The sequence below is a fragment of the Sparus aurata genome, chromosome 9 (assembly GCF_900880675.1).
Source record: "Sparus aurata chromosome 9, fSpaAur1.1, whole genome shotgun sequence".
Lineage (NCBI taxonomy): Eukaryota > Metazoa > Chordata > Actinopteri > Spariformes > Sparidae > Sparus > Sparus aurata.
In genome coordinates, this window is record NC_044195.1 from 1,767,279 (window position 1) to 1,791,104 (window position 23,826).

Consider the following 23,826-nt stretch of genomic DNA (forward strand, 5'->3'; position numbering starts at 1 on the left):
TGAATTACACTGCAGTTTTAGCTCACCTGTTGAATTAAACAGCTACTGTCAAAAACAATTATACTGTGTACTGGCTCATTCCACATTATAGTATTAGTATACCCACCTAGACTTTTGAGGTTATAATACATTCATCCTTACATAAAATAAATAAAATATGCTGTTTTTAATTACACATAGGTGATGCATAGGTGTGAGCAGATTGGTGGTGCAGCATGTGTGACTGTGCACCCAGGTTTTGAGCCAGTTGCCCTCAACCCCTACGTGCTGCAGGCTGTGTAAGGGACATACCTGCAGCTGTTTGGACAGATGGAGGAACCTGTGCTCCATAGGTCAGTTTCAGGAAATCAGAATTAGATCATTCACATATAGAATAGTATTTACATTACTTTATTTATATAATTTAACATTTTGTATAAGCACGTCTCACAAAACACCAAATAAAAACAAATAGGCTGACGCATAACATATTCATTCTTCACAGTTGCTACAGACACCTGGCTTACAGGAACTTTGTGCGGTGGTGCTGGGGGTACTTGGGCCGGCATATCAGGGTTGGCATCCCATCTTGTGCCGTCACCCGCATCAGGCAGGAGTTCCCTGAAAACGAGGGAAACTACACAGGGTTCCAACTCCCCCCCCTTGATTAATTTTTTTTCAATGCCGTCCGTCAACTCTCCCCACTTGTTAAAAATCCTTTTTGAACTCTACAATGTCCATGGCTGTCCATTTTAAACATACTTTTCAGTGCAATCCAACAAGTTTACGCTACAGTTTCCTTGTGAAGGTACATGAACCTCACATTTAGAAAATCTATGAGATGTACTGTTATGTGTGTTCAGAGCATTCAAAATAATAGAATACGTATAACTTCACAAGAAGTGCTCATATTGTAAACACAGGTGCCCATCACCTCAAAAACATTTACATAAAGTGCACAATTGTTACGGCCCCAGGCCGCAGCTTCTTCTCTCTTCCCTCCGCTCCGCTCCTGTGTTTCTCTCCTCTCCAGTACTGTTACCTGTCCTGGTGTTCCTGCTCTGCTCCTGATCAGAGTGGTCTGGATGAGCCTATCACCGCGCAGGGCTGTGGGCGGAGTTTCTGCTTTAACAGTGGATCGGTACCTGGCTCTCTCTCTCTTTGGATTGCGCAGTCTGTGTCTGACTGCTGGCGTGGCGTGGCGTGGCGTGCTGTGCCTTGAAGCACGTAGTGGTGGGCCAGGGTCGAGATTCAACACTGATTCAGCTATTGCATACACTCAAGCTTAAACTGTATATTAGATTCCACTAGGCCAGTGGTTCTCAAACTTTTTCGGTCATTCCCCTTTTTAATACAAACTAGTGCAGTGCCCGTAAGAAAAGTGTATTCCTATAAAAAAGTGGGAGGTTAAGGAGCTTTTTCATGGATGGCCAAATGAGGCTGTGTTTGAAGGTGGGGCGTCAGGGATATTTAGGTTTGTTGTGAAATCTGATATTCCAGAGTATAATTGGCTGTTTTTGACTATTTTTGATTTTGCCATTATATTTCATCTTAAAAGCTATTTACTTGGTGTCATTATTTTCAGCACAACCTCACATGTGTGACTGTACAGTTATTTTTTTTATTTTGACAAACTGTATTAACACAATGGACCTAAAATCACAAAAAAAACCATGAAAATCCGAGTAGAAAAAGTTAGATTTTTTTAACCACAAATATGTTTAACAATCCATTTTTTTTTTTTTTTTTTACTTATAATGCAAATATAAATTGTTGTTTATCTAAATGTGTGCATACATTTAAAACATTTACAAAGTTATATGTAACTATTTACATTTAAATGCAGGCAATGCTCAGGTCTGCCTGTGCTCCTTCCAGCTGAATGAAGAGCTGCACTGCCTGCTCCACATTCAGCTTCTCCTCATTAAACAAAAAAACGACTCCACTACTCACTAAACACACTACACCAAACACTACATAGCACACTAACTACACACTCCAAACACGCTAAATGTCACAAATCTCTCAACTCTCACACACACCGACCGTCGTTGCATGTCAATCATCCGCCTAGGTCCCTCCCACAACTTCCTGTTCCTCAACAACCAAACTTGCTGCTTGGACACTTTCGTAACAAAAGCCCGTTTTTACCGTTTCTTCCTGCACCAGAAACAAAGCAAATGTGACGGCGATGTTTGCAAAAAAGCGTGGTGGACATTATTTACCCTAGGTCCGGTTTTGGACGTGCCGATGCTTCCGGTCCGTCGCCTCGGGAGGTGGGCCGTGTAGCTAGCCGCTAGCTACACACGAACATCCACAGATTCCGATTCCACTTTGTTGTCCGCACGTCTCCGGATCTCCTCAGACCCGAACAGACTCGGTCCGGACTCGTTTAATCTCATTAATCCACAACAGTCAGTTTAGATGCACAGAACAGAATAGAACGGGACCGAACCGCCGGCAAAATCCCGGTCCAGCTCGCGCCGCTGCAGGTATAAATCTGCTTGTTTCTTAAGGTGGGGGGTCGCGGTGGGCTCTGCAGTGATTGGCTCTGGTGCGCGCGTGGCCACGGTATGCAGTGATTGGCTCTGGTGCGCACGTGACTGTAGTGGCTCCGGTGGACAATGCTCATGGAATTTGTAAAGCATTTATGAAATAATTTATTAACGGTATCATTGCAGTCCAAACAAATGCGAAATATCACACCATTGAACCACTGAAACTCTCAGGTCAGTCTGATCCTGATCCGCAGAGATATTTGAGGAACACACACATACACACACACACACACACACACACACACAGACAGAGGTTACTCGTATTTATAGATAGATGCCATGACGGCCCGTTATTGTGACAACAACTGCACACTGTTGCGAAGTCACGTTGCTGCTTTGACATTTTATTTACATTTGCTTCGCACATGGATGTGACAGCAGTGGATGTTACGATGTGCACATTCTGACGTCATATCAGAGCCTTATTGTCAGTAATGTGAGTAAAATACAGACTTCACTTATCCCATGCGAATGGCACCGCAAGAAACACAGACATGGGGGGGTAATTTACAAATTACCAGACGTCCCCAGATAATACTAATCCCGTGCGAATAGGGCTTAGTGGTATCATGATTGATTTTGGGGAATTGTGTTACTACCCTGTTCTATCCTTACACTTTAGGCTACGTTGAGACACTGATGGCGCTTCTCTTCCACAATGAGACAGACAGACAGACAGGGGAAAGTTTTTTCTTAGAATTATGAAATTATGACGTGACCTACCCCCACCCTCCCCAAGGTGGGGCTTGAAAATCTCCCCTTGTCCAAGGTGGGGAATGACCGAAAAAGTTTGAGAACCACTGGCCTAGTGGAATCTAATACACAGTTTAACCTTGAGTGTATGCAATAGCTGAATCAGTGTTGAATCTCGACCCTGGCCCACCACTACGTGTGCTCCAAGGCACAGCACGCCACGCCACGCCAGCAGTCAGACACAGACTGCGCGATCCAGAGAGAGAGAGAGCCAGGTACCGATCCACTCTTAAAGCAGAAACTCTGCCCTCAGCTCTGCGCGGTGATAGGCTCATCCAGACCACTCTGATCAGGAGCAGAGCAGGAACACCTGGACAGGTAACAGTACTGGAGAGGAGGAGAGAAACACAGGAGCGGAGCGGAGGGAAGAGAGAAGAAGCTGCGGCCTGGGGCCGTAACAACAGTATTGTTTAAAAGTACTGAAAATAGTATAAATGCGTATGACTTCACGCTCATATTGTTAACACAGGTGCTTGTCACCTAAAAAACGGGAGGTACACACTGTATGATGCATTCAATCTAACAAATTCCACTATAGTTTCCTTGTGGGGGTACATTAACTACAATGAACCTCACAGTTAGCAAATCTACATAAGATGCATAATGTTGTTCAGAGCTCCATGTGTGTCGTGCAAACCCCAAGCTTGGTCAGGAAGTCATTGGTGCCTGTAAAAGAAAAAACAAAAAAAAGCTAAAGCAAATGATGGTAATAGAACTGGCAAAAATAATTACATAAACATCAATAACCGAAATGTATTCTTACAACATACTATAGTATGTAGTGAGCCAAAACTCATATGTTCTTAAAGAACCGTGACTTGTGTCTGGCCACTGCCTCCCTCTTGTCAGGTCTGGTGTACTGGGAGCAAAGTTTCTCTGGCACAAGGACTGTGTCCAGAAAGTCCTGGTATGCACCCGGGTCTTTCACCACATTGTTAAAGAGAAGCTCCATCAGTGTCTCAACGTAGCCTAAAGTGTAAGGATAGAACAGGGTAGTAACACATTTCCCCAAAATCAATCATGATGCCACTATTAGTCTAATAACAAATTACCTGAGGTAGGATGACCCCGTATGGGTCGCACAGTGAAGTCCCCATGTTTGTATTTCGGATAGACAATGGAATACCGTAGTTCTCCAGCTGTGGTGGATGCATGAACTCTCTGTGCATTTTCATTATAGTGCATCGCTGTCAGCTGGAGTCTAGTAAGAAACACATATTTACATGGTCAGCAAAAACCTAATAAGATATGGTTAATTGGTTTAAAAAAACAAACAAGAAAATGGTTATTCCATGTTAGAGATTGTATTCTTTACTGTATACCTGCACAGCATCCCTGTGAAGGAGAACACCACATTTTTGGGAGCAAACTTCAGGATCAGACTGTGGAAGGATTCGATTGCTGAAGTGTGGTGTTGTTGGCTGATCTTCTCCATATCCTTCAACAGTCTGGAGGCCAACAGAACTGCTGTCAGTTGCTCACATGCTGCTGTACCTACACACAGGAATAATGTTATTTAATTAAACCAATTTGGGGACAATGAGTAATTGTAAAAATGATTGATAAACATGAGTCAGCAATCTCATAACACTGGGCTTTATCTTAAATCTGATGTGAATCAGGGCATAGTGTTGCATCACTATACCCTGCTAGATTCAAAACTGTGTAGTTGACATTTTCACAACCATCACCCATTTATGGGTGACTGAATAGCATTATTGTAATGTATATTGGTTAGTGTTGTCTATTACTACACTTACTTGGCTTGAGCCAGTGCCGTGCCTGCTCCTCAACAAGAGGCTGGTGGAGACAACTGGGGAAGAGTGGATTCTCGTGTGTGTGCACATTTTGCAGATGGTTGGCAATTGAGGCCCATTTGGCCACAACCTCCTGCCCTGATGCAGAGGTGGACGCTGACCAGTAGAGGTGGTTGACAACACTCTTCCTCCATGGGCCCACCTCCTGTGTTCTTCTCATCTTGGCCATGGCATCATTTTTTTCCCAATCCCTGAGCAAAAGACATACAGATTTCCCTTTGGATAAATAGAGTAATCTTGAATCTTGCAAACTGTTTTGTAAAAAAAAAAAACATCATTTTTTTCTTGTTTTTTTTTTTTTTTTCAATTCAAACACTTACCCTTTCCCATATGCCAAGGGTCAAAGTAGTGGCTGATCCCAGGTCTTTGCTCCCGCAAGAACTTTTGTACCCCTGTATGTCGGTCGGTAACAATGGCTTTGACCTTTGCCCTTCAAGAATGACAGACTTCGCTCAAAGCCCTCCTTCTCCATCCGAACACTGTTTCCCACTTCGTTGCTCTGTTGATACAACACACAAAATAGACACATGCTCTGAAGAGATAGACTAATATGAATATGAATGAACAGTTTTTCAGTCTATCAGTGTTTTACCTGGACTAGCTGAATATCAATGACCTTGTTTAATGTGAGGTCCATCATTGTGTATCTCCCGTACTTTGCATAATGTCCTAACATATTTGAAAAAAACAATATATATTTTTCAGTATGTCTTGATTGACAATGTTGTCATAGTTACACAGTTAAGTACGTAAATTTTCACCATTGGCTGGCTGGACCACTGGTGAACATAGTCACAATGTGAACAGCTCTGCTTTACTTGCAGAAGTGTCCCAAAGACATTCTTTGTGATCTCACAGCTCCGGGTGCACATTGGACATCTTTTGAACAGCTCCATCAATTTCTCTTCATGGACAATGTACTTGGTCACTGCATGGGGTGCCATGTCATCAGAATTACTAAGTAGAAGAGAAAAAATATGAGTAGTAAAAGACTGTATTATTATTAGAGTAAATATTCATACAACTTTAACAAAACGCTGGTTAATTACACATGTGATCCAAAAGTAGAAGTTATGTTGAGGAATAGCATGTACAGACATTTTAAATTTTGCCTTATTGTATCTCAGGCATTATTCGAAGGTAGGTATGAATGGATAATATGTAGTATTATATGTTGACAAAAGGAACTTCAGCATAGAAGTGTGATACTCATTAACATAACTGCTGACGTAGTTGAACGCAGTGCAATTCAATAACATGAAAATAAAAATATATTTGATGCAAACACGAGGAAACTGCTGCTCAGTTGAAACATGCTCAGTTGTCTTGGCAATATACAAGACAGCATGTCTATACGGCATAATTCTATATAATAGAAACAGCAGTGGTCTTGTGAACTAAATCCTTTACCTTGTACGGTTCATGGTGCTGTTGGTGACATCAAGCTGGTAGCTGGAGTCATCAGTTGACACCTCATATCTTGTCCTTTTGTGTGGCGTGGAGCTTGCCACTGGAACCTCTGGAATGGCTACAGCCTCAGGATCAGCCACCAACATGCCAGTGTCACAAGACACACTCCTGTTAGGCGGTCGGGCCTGAGTAGCTGTGCACAAAGAAATGATTCCGCAGTAAGGTTTATATCCACTGAGCACAAAGCTAAAGCAAAATGTAAAAGCAAAAGCTGACGTAATACTAAGGCAGGATTCGTTTATGATGAAAATAATTATTCGTTGCAGCCCAGACAAATCAAGCCTGACACACAGCCGTATTTAGACAGAGAGAGTCCTTATTTGTTTACAGCTACTGCAACTGTTATTTGTTCGAATAAAAGACAGGGTTTTAAAATCACTTTTATAAGAAATTAATTTACTCTGAGGCACTCTCCATCTGTCTATCATACTCCTCCGCTGTTCAGACAAACAGAAGCACATGGCTAATTATTATGCAGAATGGCGTGGTCAGAGCTAATCTGACAGATCTCACGAAAAAAAAAAAATAAATCACAAAGAAGCGGCATCAAGCGCCATAGGCTTAACATGAATCCTGTCCCACAGCCACCCAAGAGCATTAGCGTTATACAAAGTGCGGTCTTTATTATGACTCACCCTTGCTTCTCCTCGGAGGCTTTATGTTAGCCTGTCCAGCAGCATGTTTTGTGCTGACTGGTTCCGTTTGGCACCCGATCTCCCTGGTCTCTTTTGGCTGAAATATAACAAAATTGTGCTTCACAAATCTAGTTTTGGCTAACGTTACAACGTTTTTTGCCATATTCACTCAAACCAAATTTTTAGGTTACGGCCAAGCCCGGCTATACAGCACTCAAACTGACCGACTGAATAAATGTATTTAGACTTAGCAGTTACAAGACACGTTAGCTACGTCATGTCACTAGCATTACGGTGGCTATATTTATTTTGTACTCACCTCAATATGTCGGACAGTTGCTGGCAGCAGCATCAGCTGCTGTGATGTCGGTCCGGCTGTCGGCACCGGGACAGCAGCGTTCGGCACCGCATTGCTTTTCAGCGTGAGCACGGTACTGGAACCCATGTTCACCACCGTCAGATTGGAGAAGCACTCCGGGGAAAAATGACCATTGCAAACTCCGGCTCTAGGCAGGAGATCACGGTCCGGTAGGCGCAATGCGCGCAGCCACTGCCGCCTAATTTCTGGGTCAGTGGGAAACCGATGCAGCCCTGAGACGTTCTTGCAACCGGGAAAACTACACTGCCGACCCATGGTGGCCACTGCCTCACAAATACTACGACAAGCTAAAGCTAACCTACACCCTAACGAACGAACTAACGAGTAACTACTAGAATACAAAAAACTAAACAAGCTAACTAATCTAAAATTGCTAAATAAGTACTAAATACTATAAACTAACACACGTAATAACTAAAATCTCCCAAAAACAATCTATGCTATGCTAACTACCTACTCAATAATCACTATGCCTCTCTATTCGCAATTCTCTCAATCCAACCTACTCGCCACAGATTCCAGATCGGCAGGTGCTAGTTTTTATAGGAGGGGGCGGAGCTAACCGTGGTGGACCGTGACGAAAGCTGCCTTCAAAACGTCATCTGCCTCCATCTCAGCCAATAGGAAAATTCGATTGTAATAACCGGGTTTCAACCCATAGAGGGCAGTCACACTTTTTACTACAAAATACGCCAAATTGAAATACTTTGACTAAAATGTCAAGAGTTGGACCAGAATCACTCAGCAACACTACTTCATACCCAAATACATTGGTTTTCAGCAGAAAAAAGTGGTTTGGGGGTTTAGTTGCTCTTTAACCAGGGTGTTGATTTGTGATGACCAAGATAGGGTTCTTAGTGATTCCTCAGTCAACTCCAACATTCTCCTCTTGATCCTGAGATTCTCCTCTGCTAGGTCAGCCCGAGCTTTCCTCTTCAGCCGGTCCCCTTTGTGGCTGTCCAGCTTGGCCTAGGAAAAAAGCAGAGCAGAATTGCATCACTATTGGGCAAAACAAGTTAAGACCAAAACCATGTTGTGAATTATGTACTAAAGCAACATACCTACACACACATATGCACCAGTCCTAATGCCCACAACAAATGGCACTGTAGCATACAGCTAGCTAAGCTTGAAATCATGAGCCTACCTGGGGCAAATCCCAGCGCTGCTTCAGAACTGCGGGAGGAAGACAGTCGAGGGATTCTGTTGGTGAATTTGGTGATGAAGGCATCTCCTCTGTTGATGTTGAGGGCTGCGACGATGAATCCTCCAGGTCACCCATCTCAATGCTTGAATCAATGGAGCGAGTAGCGGGCGACCCAACCCAGATCTCCTGGCAAAGCTCAAACAAAAGCATAACTACCTGTCCTTGGCCACTTCAACGTACGACTGTATTTGCCACTACAGCATTTTCAGTTGTTTTCAGTGGATCCGTTTGGACACAAATATTCTTTAAACGATGCCAAGGAAGATGGAGGAAAAAAAGATAGTTTTGGTACGTTTGGACATGGCCTTAATATTTAGTTGCAAATCCTTTTGTTGCGACCCATTGACATCACCAAACCTTTTCATTCTTCTTTTTTGACAAACTTTTTTTTCAGTGTACAGCAAAAAATAGGGAATTGGCCTGTTCTAATAGTTTGGGAGAGGACTGTATCTTGTTTTTGTTTTTTTTTCTCGTTTTCATTTCCGCTTTTTCCGTGAGGGTCGCGGGATGTTGCCACTTTTTATCCCCCTGAAGGGTTGCGGGGCATACTGGGGCCAAATCCAGTTTTTACTCATGGGCGAAGGCCAGGGTACACCCTGAATAAGTCGCCAGCTCATTGCAGGACCCTTACTGATGGCAGTGGCTGCCACACAAGGTGCCAACTGCACATCAGGAGCAATTCTGAAGTTCAGTATCTTGCTCAAGGATACTTCGACATGTAGATCAGTCCCGCCCCAAGGGTCCACCAGCTCTACCCCCTGAGCTACAGCCGCCCCAGGACTGTATCTCACCAAATTTAATTTTATAGGGGCTGACTGCTGTTCTTTTCTGATCAGAGACTATTCCATCTTCAACACCTAACATACAGGAATCAACTATTTACTACTACTATCCTCATGCTATTCATGATGCAGGGATTTTGGAGAAGAAGCATATGGGCCATCCATGCCAACTAAGTTCATTTATTGGAGTATCCTGTAACAATTAATGTTGAAACTCCTAGTAAATTTATGGGATCATGCAAAATTCTACAGCTGTACTCCAAACACCTTTAAAGTGGTGTTATTTTTAAGTTGGGCTTTAACAAAGCCAAATTTAAGCATTTTTGTGAACTCTGCATTTCCTCCTAGGAGGTAAGGGGAGGGAGTCGATTAAGAACACCTGGGAGCTGGGGGAAGGGTAATTTCAGTTAGACAAAGACAGCATGGAGTATATCAGGAGGAAGCAAGGCTGAACAGGAGAAAACCCCAAACATAGTCTGTAAAGGACTTGTACAAGCTGGAAAGGACCAAAGCAACCCTAGAGTGTGTGCGAGGTCAGGCAGATGTCTTGTGGTGCGGCACTTGAAAACCAAAACCGGTCTGGGCTTAGAAACACTGCAGATAAGTGGCCTCTGCCTTTCACTCTTCAGGCTTCTTCCCCCTTCAAAGTCACTGTCTGCACCTTCCCTCAGGAAAAGGCTATCCTACAAACCCCTCACGCTGTTCCCTGTCTCCATCTGCCCCATCTACTCCATCGACCCCCCAATATACACTTACATACATATTACATACACACTCACATACTCCTTTGATGAACAGTATTAACTGAAATTACCTGAACTCAATCTGCTACTATTCACTTGTGATTCTTTTTTTTTTTTTTGGTGAATGACGATTTTTGTTCTTTCATTATGGACTGTGGACTTTGGGACTTAAATTTAGATTTCATTTGATATTGCCATTGAAAATATGTTGATTTATTGCTTGATGAACTTTATTATTTCCTGAAGTGATTGAACTGTTTTGATTCTTGGTTTGTTTGTGATTGATTTTTAATTAATTAATATTTCATTTTCAGATGTTATGGTGACCATGATATTGCCATTGAAAATAAGTTGATTTATTGCTTGATGAACTTTATTATTTCCTGAAGTGATTGAACTGTTTTGATTCTTGGTTTGTTTGTGATTGATTTTTAATTAATTAATACTTCTTTTTCAGATGTCAGTGTTTCCCCTAGGTTTTTTTGTTGGCGGGGTGGTATCCGCGGGGTTATAATATATATTATAATTGATTTAAAAATTTAGCCATCAATACAAGGCCAGCTGACTTGCTATCTTGCAAGGATCATACAAGCTGGCTTACATAACATAATAATAACAGCTGTTTAAAGTTTTGTTCCGATTAATTCGGCGCTATACCCAAGCCAGCCGTAGTAAGTAACTCACTTCTGGTCATTTTCACAAAAATAAAACACCCGTTGTCCTTTGATTATAAAGATCATCAGGTTTTAAAGCTTTTTCGTGTGAGAAAGTAGCCATTTAGTTCCCCGTTGTGTCGCCAGTTTATCCAAATAACGCTTGTTTGCACATTTGCTCCGACGTGGTGGGAGAAGTCCAGACCAGCCGCACCTGTAGCGGAGCGGCAGAGCAGCACAGCCCGGGTCTGCTGAGGTGATCTGCGGTCAAAACTTCACCGTCATAGCGGAGAAGAACACGAGCCTAGATTTTCATGTTTTTCAAGGGGGGCGGGGGTCCGCGTTAGCGGGGCGGGCCGCCCCGCCAACAGAATGGTAGGGGAAACACTGGATGTTATGGTGACCATGATATTGCCATTAAAAATATGTTGATTTATTGCTTGGTGAACATTATTATTTCCTGAAGTTATTAAACTGTTTTGATTCTTGGTTTGTTTGTGATTGATTTTTAATTAATTAATATTTCATTTTCAGATGTTATGGTGACCATGATATTGCCATTGAAAATATGTTGAATTATTGCTTGATGAACTTTATTATTTCCTGAAGTGATTAAACTGTTCAGATGTTATGGTGACCAGTGTTTTATTTGAGTTATCTATCTTTGTAGCTAGGGCCATAGGCTAGCAGGATTTTGATTTTGTTTGTTATACAGATACTTTCAGATTATATATTTGTTTCTTTTCATATTTAAAGAAAAGAACAACAGGTTGAATAAGTCCCCTGTCTGGCGCCCAACTTAAAGCTAGGGTCTACAATCCTGGAGAGCTAGCAAGAGAGCTAGCAAGATTTGAAAGTGGCACCTCCTCTAAGTACCCCCCCTCCCACCCCGTCAGTGCTCCGTCCAAAGCCACTCCCCCACAAACTTGAACGCGCATCTGGCAGTGGGACTCAGCAGGGAGAAGGAGATCGACTTTGCCGACTCAGCCATTTCAGCATCAGACTACCTCATGTCTCATTCATCTGTAAGCAAACTTTTTTATTTTTCCAACGATAATAATTGTAAACATACAATAGTATGTCTCTGCCGACCCGGAGGCTGCAGATTCAGCTTTCAAGCTTGCATGTTATGTTTAACTTTAGATGTTTTGTGTTTGATGAACTCTCAAATGTACGTTACGTCACTTTGGATAAAGGCGTCTGCTAAATTACATTAGAACAAGGTAACGTTTTTTTTCCCCCTGACAAACATGAATTTTGTGTTCTAATATATCTTTGTTATTATGCTTGTTAGAGCTTCCACGACGAGAGCATTGGCTCTGATCCTAGCTACAGTCCGGAGCTGAGCATGTCTTCAGGTCTCACCCCCAATTTCCACTGGATACGTTTCCGCTGCGTTGCATCTCCGCCACGCCAGCGGAGCAGATACGTTTCACTTTAGTCAATGTGTCAATCCCCACCAAGTCCGCTGCGCTGCGTATCTGCTCCGTCCCAGCTCCGGCAGTCCGGAGCCCTCCGGCACAGATACGCAGGACTCCTATATCTGCCAGATGCCGGAGCACGACGCAGCAATTCAGCTGAATTTAGCACCGAGCAGACAGGAAGTGAAGCGCTAAAATAACATACAGCATCCGGTTACCTTTCAAAATAAAACACTCCGTGTTGACACCAGCACACAAATCTCAAAAATGAGACAAACACAAGGTCTTCTGCTGATCCTTTGGTCGGGAACACTTCGTGTTATTGTTTTTAATAACACAGACCTATAACTGCGGTTGTGAGTGATCATGTGATTATCGCGGGAACTCCTCTGCCTCGTGAGCCAGCTGTCTACCGTACTGCACCGCAGTGGACTCAAACCGCAACCGGTGGGGATTGCCGGAGGGCGAACGGCGGAGCAAAACCGGATCGGAGCTGCAACGCAGCGGACACATATCCAGTGAAGAGGACAGGCCCGAGGTCGTGCTCGAAGAAGAGGAGGCCGTACTCGAGGTAGTGCACCGGGTAGGAGCCGAGGAACTCGAGGTAGAGGACGTGGATCAAGCCGGACTGCTACCGGAGAACAACTTCAACATGAGGACATTGTGCAAGTGGAGAATCTGCAAGCTCAAAGAATTGCAGATGAGCAGGTAGCCTATCTAAAATAGCATTTATAATTGATATTTTTCGGACCTCAACATCACCAATAACTATAAATGATGATGACCTGCCTTGTAGGCCTGCTGTGAACACAAAAGTTCTCTTAAAGGACAATAAAGATCTGTCCAAAAAAGTCTAATCTTTTTGATGAATTATTGTTTTACAGGCCAGAATTCAAACACTGAGCTTTGAAGAATGCAAACATTTGCTGCAGACCTGCCTGACAAGGGACCCAAGCCTCATGTTTGATATCCTGCACCTGTCAACATCAGGTGATGCTCCTCCACCAGGCCCTCCAGCTCCAGGTCAACCCACTTGGTGTGTGTGCCGAAACTGCTATGAGATGCCCACAGATTAAAAAAGTGTTGTGGGCAACAACCTAACTCCTGCATTTCCATGCTGCCTCACTTTGACGTATACATTTTGCAGGAGGGGGTCTTGCAACTTGCCAGAAGGATCTGGAACGATGTCCGGGCTGTGGAGGACCTTCCAAACCCAGGGGAGAGCAATAAACAATTCCGCCACGCAGCATACCGGCAATATGTTGTGTGGCAATATGGGGCACTGGGAGCTGGGCACAGAGTAGTTATTCCTAGTTGCTGTGTTTGGAAAATAAGAGACCGCTACCCAGATCCACAAGGACAGTATAAAGGTTTCATCCCCAGTAGAGTGTAAGCACAGTGCAATGAATAGCATTTACTTTTGAGCCCTGCCGTTTACACTGTGTACTGCTTTACATATTCCTGTAAAATTTGCACTGAGGTTTACAGTCTGTACAGTCCAGAGTTCTTTTTTATTGTTATTTATATTTTGTCTAGTTTGAATAAAAATTAGAAAATGATAAATGCCTTTCCTTTACTGTTTCTGCATAAGCAAGCTATTAAATTTCTCACCTCCTCACATTCTAAATGAATGACAACAAATGTGGTATAACACTTTTTATTATTTTATGAAGAAATTAATAAAATAAACATCAAAAATAAAAATAATAACAAAAATAAATAACAAAACAAATACTTTTATTAACAAGTATTTTGCCACCTGAGTGTATCTACACAAAAGACAAGGTGTTTCTAGGGATGGCTGACAGGTCAGGCTGTGCATGCGGCGTCATTGTCAGCTGTGGTGATCACTCCTTTGGCAGTGATTTACCTTTAGGAAGAATATCAAAATTACACATCTGACAATAATGACTGTGCTTCAGAGACACATAATGAATGACAACACTTACAACTTTGTTTCCATTTCACATAGTAACAAACATTTATGACATTTTTTCACATGACAAGTGTTTCATCCTTGGCTTTGTTTAGATAATTATTTTAGATCATAAGTTATATTGATTTTTAAAATTATCTTTTGCACATAATTATGATCAAACTTCGTGATCAAGCTACAATACTGTAAGAAAACTCACCTAGCCCTCTGCTGAGTTGACTCTGCACAAGCTCCTGAGTTGATGGGGCCGGGACACCTGACAGAACCCCAAGTTGACGGGGATCATCAGGCCTCTTCCTTGCGGCCCGTGGCACACCCCCAGTAGTGGACAATCGGCGCCGCAGAATTGCACTTTGGAGGTCCACAATGTAAGTGTAGTCCTTTTCCACCTTTACTGTGTAAAGGCTCCACTTCCTGGACTTTTTATTGTACACCTTGCCATATCTACCATAAGAGAAAAGATTAGAAGCTTAGAGATACATTCAGATTACCTTACAGTGTACATTATTTAATTTTTCCATATAAAATTAAACATACTGAAGAGAGCCATCAACCCTTCCCTTGGCTGGTCTGTCAACGTGGTGGTTGTAGTCCAGGGCAGCCAACATGACTCGAGCAGCGTACACGGGCGGTGAAAAGCTGAAGCGTTTGCTTGCGTACATGAGAATGTGATTGTGGAAGGACTCCAACTCTGCAGTTGACCTGAAACCACAGAGGAAAGATACAATTGCGTTATACTCTGGTAATACAAATGAAGAACTAGCAGGACAAATACAGAGGTACAGTTAAATATTTTCACAGGGGAAAACAGTAATTTGGACATAGACCTAAGCTGACATACCTAAAGTGTAGATATTTGTGTATGTTCTTTAGCCAGCGTGCATCAAGGACCAGTTCTGTCAGTCTGTGGTGTGCCATAGAACCATTCTGGATCCACCCCTTCTCTCTGTCTCCCACCAAGGGACCGTGATGACAGGCACCAAGGGCCCATGCATGTTCTCCAGTCACATGGTGAAGTAGTCCTGTCCACATGTCCTGCGGAACACAAATTACACAGGTTGTGAATAATGTGCTCAATAAGAGTAGAAGCCATTTTTGCCCCATAACTATTCAGCAATAGAGTCTGGCCTAGATAGATGAATTTCGATAATACTTACAAAGAAGTCTTCATATGTATCTGCAGTCTTGCAACAATACCAGAAGTGGTTGCAGATATCCTTACTCCATATCTGAAGGACGGTGCACCCCCTTTGTTGTCCTGCCTTGACATTGTAGCACAAATAAATTTTTGGGATGTCAAATAGGTTTATGAAAAGATAATTGATGTAGATGATTTTTCAAAAATCATCCTGCTATATCTATCTACAGAGAGATCATGAACTTACTGCATGATTTTTTTCCCCCAAACTTTTGGACCCATGCCACATGTCCAGGCTGTGTCGGACGCCACAATCTTTATATTTCCCTTTGTTGTCTGTAGTGCAGAAAAAGTCAGAGGATTTATGCTAAATCATAATTCAACTCATTGTCCATTCATAATAATGTAAGTGATAATCGTGTCATATATGCATAGAGTTGGATTGCTGGAACAATCTCCTACAGCAAAAAACAATAATAAACTTACTGAAGAGGGCTGATATTTATGAATGAGCGTCCGTGCAGAATTCCTCTATGTTGAGTTCCTCACGTAGTGTCTCAAATGCTTGCATGAAGCCCGCCTTCTCCATGATGACAGAGTTCCGCATGGTCTCACGCTTGTCGATGTTGACCATGCAGATTATCTGTCTGGATTCATTGTCCATGGCAGTATAGGTACAATGCTGTGCACTAAATCCAGGACTGTCCATGCGAGCATCTCCTTTGAAAATAAATTAGAACAAAAACAGAAAAAAATGTTATGTATTGTCCCAAATTTTTAATTTTATGCTTATCCAACTTTATGAAAAACCACAGAGCAATATGTCTGTCCAGCACTTCATATCTTACAAATAAATCCTCAGATAATATATTACATAGTATGTCCTTATGAACTCTAACTACTTTTTGGTCTTACTATCAATATGCATACGGCAATATCATCTCTTGAAAATAAATAAATATAGATTAGATCGTGCTTCATATGAAGAATGCAAGTGTGCTTGTGTGTGTGTGTGTACGCATGCTTGTGTCTATTACTCACCCAGGGCTACAACAGGCCCTTTTGACTTGAGCTGGGTGATGACTGCGGCTCTCTTCTCATCCCAGAACTCCTTTATAGTGTCCACACAGTAGGAGTCCTGGATTCTGAAGAATGTTGACCTCACTACCATCCCCATCTTCATGAACTTGAACAGTAGTGAGATCTTGGCAAAATTGTTGCCTGATAGCAGGATATTACTGGAGAGCATGAAGTCTCCGACTAGCATCCCAAATTTCAACGTGGGCTGGGAAGCCCACTTCCAAACAGTGTGACCACGAGGACACATCTGGAAAAAAAGCAGGTGGAAAAAGAGAGCATATTATAGTACTGGCATAGTGATCAGACATTATGAAATTAGTGAAAACATTGATTTACATCAGGCTCTGATTTACATCAGGCTCCGACTTGGGTGTGACGTTGGCAGGGGGTGCAGTCTCAGAGATATTGTATTTTCCTCCTTACCAACAGCACTTATGTTAAAAGCTTTTCCATTTGTGTGTGTTAAAGTTGATCCAGAAAATAGGGTTGGTGTTACAGTGAAAAAATACAGTCCCAAAATATAAAAAGACTCACCCATTCAATGACAGCAGCTGTTCCCCTGGAACTGATATTGATTTCGAATGGTCCAGGTGCTCGGCACTCTACCTTCCTGTTTGGGTCCTGGGCAGAACACACGTTGACAGGGAGAAGAAGATACTCAGCGAGCTGCTTCAGGCTGTCATGATATGCAATGGATGCAGGATGGCCAATTATGTCATCCTCAACCATGACTTTTGCTGCGTCGGGGAGTGTTGGTATGTCTGCCATAGTTTGATCTGGGGCATTGTCTGGAGCATCATGCACAGTGTCCTCCATGCTAATTTCCTGAAGTGATTCCAGGCATATTGGAGTCTTTAGAGCACCGCCAGTCCTGTTGTAATAAGAACAGCTACGAGAAATAAAAAATAAAACACAATAACTTGACTGTAAGTGGAGCTAGAGGGTATTGAAACTACCTAACACAAATACAAGGCCTAAAATCTGGATCGTCACTGTCATCATCATCATCTGTGTCCACTTCCCTGGTTGCATCTTCTAAGGAAGCTTCTAAGGATGACACAGACTGTGTCTCCATATCAGGATTCCAGGTGTCGTCTTCTTCTTCCCTGTCAATGCTATAGAACAAATAATTTCAGAGAAAATAATATAATAATTCACAAAATGAATAACATTTTCCACAAACAGGAAAGTAGAAACATCTCTGCACACCACACATCAACTTACATAGAGTTTCGAATGTCGTTAAATTCATCTGCATCAACATCAGTGTTGATGTCCAATGACGACATACTAAAAAGACAGAACCACACACACACACACAAATGACAGAATATTACATCACCACCTAATAATGCACAGACCATGAATGTACTCCAAGTTTTATTCAGGAAATACATGGCCAAAATCATCTTATAACATACCTTGCATCCAATTGCTGGAGAGCTGTCTCCTCTGGGCAGCTAATGTTTAACTCCTGAACCCCAGCTACTGAGAAGCTATCATCTCTGTGAAGATTACAAAATAATATGATATTGTCAGCAACAGCATGAACATAAACATTTTCTTCATTCATCAAGTTGATATGTAGAAATGGAAGTCTTAGGTTGGCAGTTTATGGGAAGAAGATTTGACGGACCGAAAAAGCCTGAAGATTGTTATAAGCTGTTGAGAGGATCCTCAGTTTGCCCCTATCCTCTCTGCATAGCAGCTACCAGCAGAGAGTCCATAGAAGAGCCAGTAACATGATCAATTACTCCACCAACACCCCACAAAGGTAGAGGTACAACTTATTGTAAGTGTGTGTTATTTTAGTGTTGTTTACCGTGGGTTTTTAAGTTTTTTGTAGTTTTTGTTGTATTTGTGTTGTGTTTGTGTTCTGAAATTTGGCGGCTCTTCTCCAGAGACTGGGAGAGGACGAACACCTTTCTTTTTTTTCTTTTTTGAACTTTTACGGCACTTTTTGTGATGTTTTTGCGATGTTTTTGCTAACCCTAGCAACGGAGGGTCAGGAGCGCATCATTGAGCGCATTGTTTACACACGCGACCAGCTGATTGCGCTGTGTAAACCTGCACTGCTACCCGGAGCCAGACCTGAGGTCCTGAAGGAGCTGCGGAGGAGACGCCGTGGCTGCAGAGCCGGAGTGAAACGGAGGGTGAAGAGGAGGAGACACAGACCGGCTGTACCGGCGATCGTCATGGGAAACGTGAGGTCTCTGGGGACCAAGACGGACGAGCTCGCCGCGCTGATAAAGGCTCAGAGGGAATATCGTGGGTGCAGTGTGTTGTGTTTCACGGAGACATGGCTTCACTCACACATCCCGGACCACAGCGTGGCGATTCCCGGCTTCAGCACTGTTCGGGCGGACAGGGACGTGAAAAGCAGCGGAAAGAAAAAAGGAGGAGGGATTGCACTGTATGTGAGTGAGAGGTGGTGTAATCCCGGACTTGTTCATGTGAAGAAACGTATCTGTACCCCGGACATTGAACTGTTGACTGTGGGGATGAGGCCTTATTATTTGCCCCGGGAATTCACGTCCGCCATCATTATCGGTGTGTACGTTCCTCCTTCAGCTGATGCAGCGCTGGCCTGTGACGTCATCCACTCCGCTGTTGCCCAGATACAGACGCAGCATCCTATCGCATTTATTGTCATCACTAGGGATTTTAATCACGTCTCACTGGACAAAACCCTTCCAACATTTCACCAGTATGTTGACTGCCCCACCAGAGACTGTAGCACACTGGATCTGTTGTATGCAAATACTAAGGATGCATACAGTCCCACAGCCCTCCCCCCTCTTGGAAGATCTGACCACAACCTGGTTCTGCTGACCCCTAAGTATATCCCCCTTGTTCAGCGGCAGCCTGTCCACACTAGGAGCGTGAGGAGGTGGACTCAGGAGGCTGCTGACGCACTACAGGACTGCTTTGAGTCGACAGACTGGGATGCACTTGTTGAGCCACATGGAGAGGATCTCGACAGCATGACCGACTGCATCACAGAATACATCAGGTTCTGTGAACACACCACCATGCCAACCCGGACTGTACGCTGCTTCCCTAATAATAAGCCGTGGATCACCAATGACCTGAAAGCCCTTCTTAACAAGAAGAAGAGGGCGTTCAGGTCTGGAGACAGGGAAGAACTGAGGAGAGTGCAGCATGAACTCAGGGATATGCTGAGGACCTGTAAAGATGCCTACAGGAGGAAGCTGGAGGCCAAACTCCAGCAGAACAATGTGAGGGATGTGTGGACTGGTATGAAGCAGATCACTGGGTGTAAGGTGAGCGGCAGACAGTCATCGGGCAGCCTGGAGAGCGCAAACGAGCTGAACAGATTCTTCAATAGGTTCAGCTCACAGCCTTCTGTCGTCTCCCTGACACCTCCAGACCCCCACACACCCTCACTGCCCCAAATGCTTCCTCCCCTCCTCCCTCACTCCACTGATGTGAGCTCTCCTGTGCAGCACCTCTCCTCCTCCACCTCTTCCTCCTCCACCTCCTCCTCCTCCTCTACCTCCTCCTCCTCCACCTTCACCTCCTCCTCCACCTCCTCGTCCTCCACTGAAGACACCAGCAGCCTCCCCCGCATGACTGTGACTGCAGGCCAGGTTAGGAGATAGCTGGAGAGACTCTACCAGCAGAAGGCTGCAGGCCCTGACGGTATCAGCCCCAGGATCCTGAAGACATGTGCCAGCCAGCTGTCTCCTGTTCTACAACACCTCTACAACCTGAGCCTTGGTCAGGAGAGAATACCGGTGCTTTGGAAGACTTCCTGCCTGGTTCCTGTTCCAAAGAAGTCAACACCATCAGACCTCAATGACTATCGACCAGTGGCCCTCACATCTTACGTCATGAAGGTGCTGGAGAGACTGGTTTTGGCCAACCTGAGGCCGCAGGTGAGAGCCCTGCTAGACCCTCTGCAATTTGCTTACCAGCCCCACTTGGGAGTTGATGACGCTGTCATCTACCTGCTGCAACGAGCCCATTCGCACCTGGATGGTGGAGGAGGTACTGTGAGAATCACATTCTTTGATTTCTCTAGTGCTTTTAACACCATTCAGCCACTGAGGACCTGAGGAAGCTGAGATCCTTCAACGTGTGCAGCAAGATGTTGGAGATCTTTTATCAGTCTGTGGTGGCCAGTGTACTTTTCTTTGCTGTGGTTTGTTGGGGAAGCAGCATTGGAGCCAGCGACACCAACAGACTCAACAAACTGATCAGGAAGGCTGGCTCTGTGATTGGCTGCTAACAGGACACTCTGGAGGCTGTGGTGGAGAGGAGGACACTGAAAAAACTGTTATCCATCATGGATAATCCTCTCCACCCTCTCCAACTCACACTGATCAGACAGCGGAGCACCTTCTCCGGAAGGCTGCTTCAGCTTTGCTGTCGTAGCAATAGAGACAGGAAATCTTTCCTGCCACAATCCATCACTTTATACAACAACTCTCTCACCTCTGCCTGACAGAGAACTCTGGTCTCTCTACTGTTTTGTTGTATATATTATTATTGTTATAGTATATTTTGCATATTTTGTTTTGTTGTATATATTATTATTGTTTATTGTTTATAGCACACTGTGCACTGTATATATACACTATGTATATATATTGGATTCTATTTATGTTATGTACAAAGTGTTTTATTTGCCGACCCACTACTGCTGTAACAAAATAATTTCCCAGTCTGGGATCATTAAAGTTATTCTATCTATCTATCTATCTATCTATCTATCTATGATGTTACAGACTCTGTGAAGTGCTGGACCTCCGAAGGTGAAGGACAGGTTTTATCTTCAGGCCATAATACTTCTCAAAAGATCTAATCAACTTTCCTTGCCCAAACTACACCAGCAAGTACTTTTCACCTAAAGTACACACACTCACTTACATTTACCCACTGTCTGCAATTAGATTTGGCAGAGATATCACTTATAACGTATTGTATGTGCAATAACGTTTTTTTCTGGGGTTTCTCAGGGAGCACTTTGACGCACATAAAACAAACAAGCTAGTTATGAAAGAGATGTTGTGTTGTGGATATATCCCACAACGTTGGTCAAATCCATGTTCCTAGCAGCAGCAAGTTGAACTCACCGGTCGGACAGAGACTCTGAAACTATAGTTGACACAGGTGGGGGAGGGGGTCTCATCAATATGTGTTTCAATGGCGTGGAAGTAGAGCAGGGATTCCCAAAGTGTGGTGCGCGAACCCTAAGCTGCCACCAGGGGTTTTTATTTATTTATATCTGTTTCTGAGCCCATGCTCTTTAATGTTGTGGATCGTTTGTAACTTCATTGCAATTTAATTGCAATTTAATGTTCTGTCATTCTAAGTTCCATAACTGTTGTGTTATGATGATGTTGATGTTAGCTCCACGGTTATTTAATATTGCTGCAATTTTTCTTTTACGCAGCTGAAAATATAACACTTATGTCAAAATCGTGCTTTCTGTTACTGAGCCTGTGTCTGTCACTCATCCTCTTAAAAGTGGAAGCTTGTGCATAACTTTGTTGTATTATATTGAAACTCTGTTGATGTTGTTATCGTCATGCGTGTTCTGGTTATTTGCGCATGATTAAACATGAATATTTATATGGCGAGAGGGAGAGAAGCTAGCGTTAGCATCGGGCTAATACAAGCTACAAACGTAGCCAAGTTGGCAAATCTTACATATTTCATGAAAATAACAAATCCCCCCGAAACAAAACAAATAATTACCTGTCCAACAGAAAGAGAGCAACCTCTGCATCACTTTTCAGGCCCTTCACATGCCCCAGTTGTCTCCACCGACCGAACGCTGCACCAATGTTGACTCGGTCCGACTTCTTTCTTTATCCAGAGCCTTTCTTGTTGCAGCCCTTTCTGCCTCAGGCTTTTTTTTCTTTGCCTTTTTAGCGGGTTGAGCTGTTATGAGAAATGCTGGCTGCATTTTCTCTGCCATGGTAACAAAATGTACTCTTCTCCTGTAACTCCGTGTCTCTGCAGAGGAGTGTGCTGAATATTTCCGGCAAGGTTACACCCCGCCTTTCCGAAACCCCGCTGTTCCGAACATAGACTTCAATTCATCGTAATGGCGGGGTTTCCCTTTTTTTCAAAGACCCCGCTATTCCGAAAAGTCTATTGGGGAAACCCCTCCATTCCGAAACCCCCCCACTCCGAACGGACTCAATCAGAAAGGAAACGGAGGCTGCGCATTTTTCCTTTTTTTCTTTGTGGGTTCAAACGGATCAGGTGGCTGATTAACCGCAAAACAAGCCTACTTCATATTAATGACATAACGCTCATTATGCTTCAGCTGGACAAATGGCTATTTTGAATTAAAATTACTTTATCTCTCGAGCCGAGCGGGGAGAGAAAAAATGTGTATTACTTTTGCTCTGTGGGAGATCTCCCACAACAGAGTGGATGAGAAAGCAAGGGGGACAGATCTGCCCAGCAAACATCAGAACGCAGAGTGCAGCCTTTATCTGTGACCTGGTTCAGCACCCTGGACAGCTGCCTGCGTAACTGGATGTGGGAATTTGATGCATTTGAAGCCGCGACATTTGGTCAGAAACGTCAGATATAATAACATTGTTTCGAGTCGTAAACAGTTCTGTAAGTGTAAGAAATAAGAATCAATTAGGCTATTAGTGTTAGTCCTTCTTCATATAAAGTTGCGTTACAGTCGCACAGCTGGAGACCGCTAACAAAGTTAGAGACAAGAGAGACAATGTATGAAATCCCGCGAAATGATGTGCGGTCAATATGACCGCCTATGGCTGAAATAGGTAAAACAAATCACATTTTCTTTTCCTTTTGTGTAATTTATATAAAAAATATTCTCAATTAAAATACAGACACTTTTAGAAAAATGGTTAAAAGTCTGTAATGTTTGCATTTTGTTTACATCGCAGATTGATAACTTAATTGTGATAATGTTCAAAGTTATCATTATTATTATTATTATCATTATTATTATTATTATTATTATTGACTGTGCTAGGTATTCTTTTCGTGGTTCTTGGTGCTTGGAGCAATATTGTTGTTGTGGCATTCATGCCAATAAAGCGAATTTGAAATTATTTGAATTAATAAACCTTTAGATTCTTGCCTATAGACTGATAAGTGTTGTGTTTACAAATGAGCAATACGTCCAGATTTCTTGAGATTTGTACTTTCAATGGGAATTTAAATTTAAATGTCAGGCGATGTTTTCTTCATGGAAATTATTTTTCGGGCAAGAGAGAGGGAGCGCGGACGGGGGATCCGTTGTGTGACAGCGGAGCG

The 23,826-nt window shown here is 43.2% G+C and overlaps 1 protein-coding gene and 1 long non-coding RNA gene across 16 annotated transcripts in view; both read left to right on the forward strand.

The window, feature by feature from the left end:
* The window catches only part of lrch1 (leucine-rich repeats and calponin homology (CH) domain containing 1), a 351,529-nt gene that overhangs the window by 7,800 nt on the left and 319,903 nt on the right, over nucleotides 1-23,826 (forward strand). The window lies entirely within an intron of this gene.
* Nucleotides 12,787-14,377, forward strand: LOC115588360 (uncharacterized). Its single transcript, XR_003985318.1, has 3 exons — nucleotides 12,787-13,105; nucleotides 13,282-13,433; nucleotides 13,545-14,377. It is a non-coding gene; the product is annotated as an uncharacterized LOC115588360 (long non-coding RNA).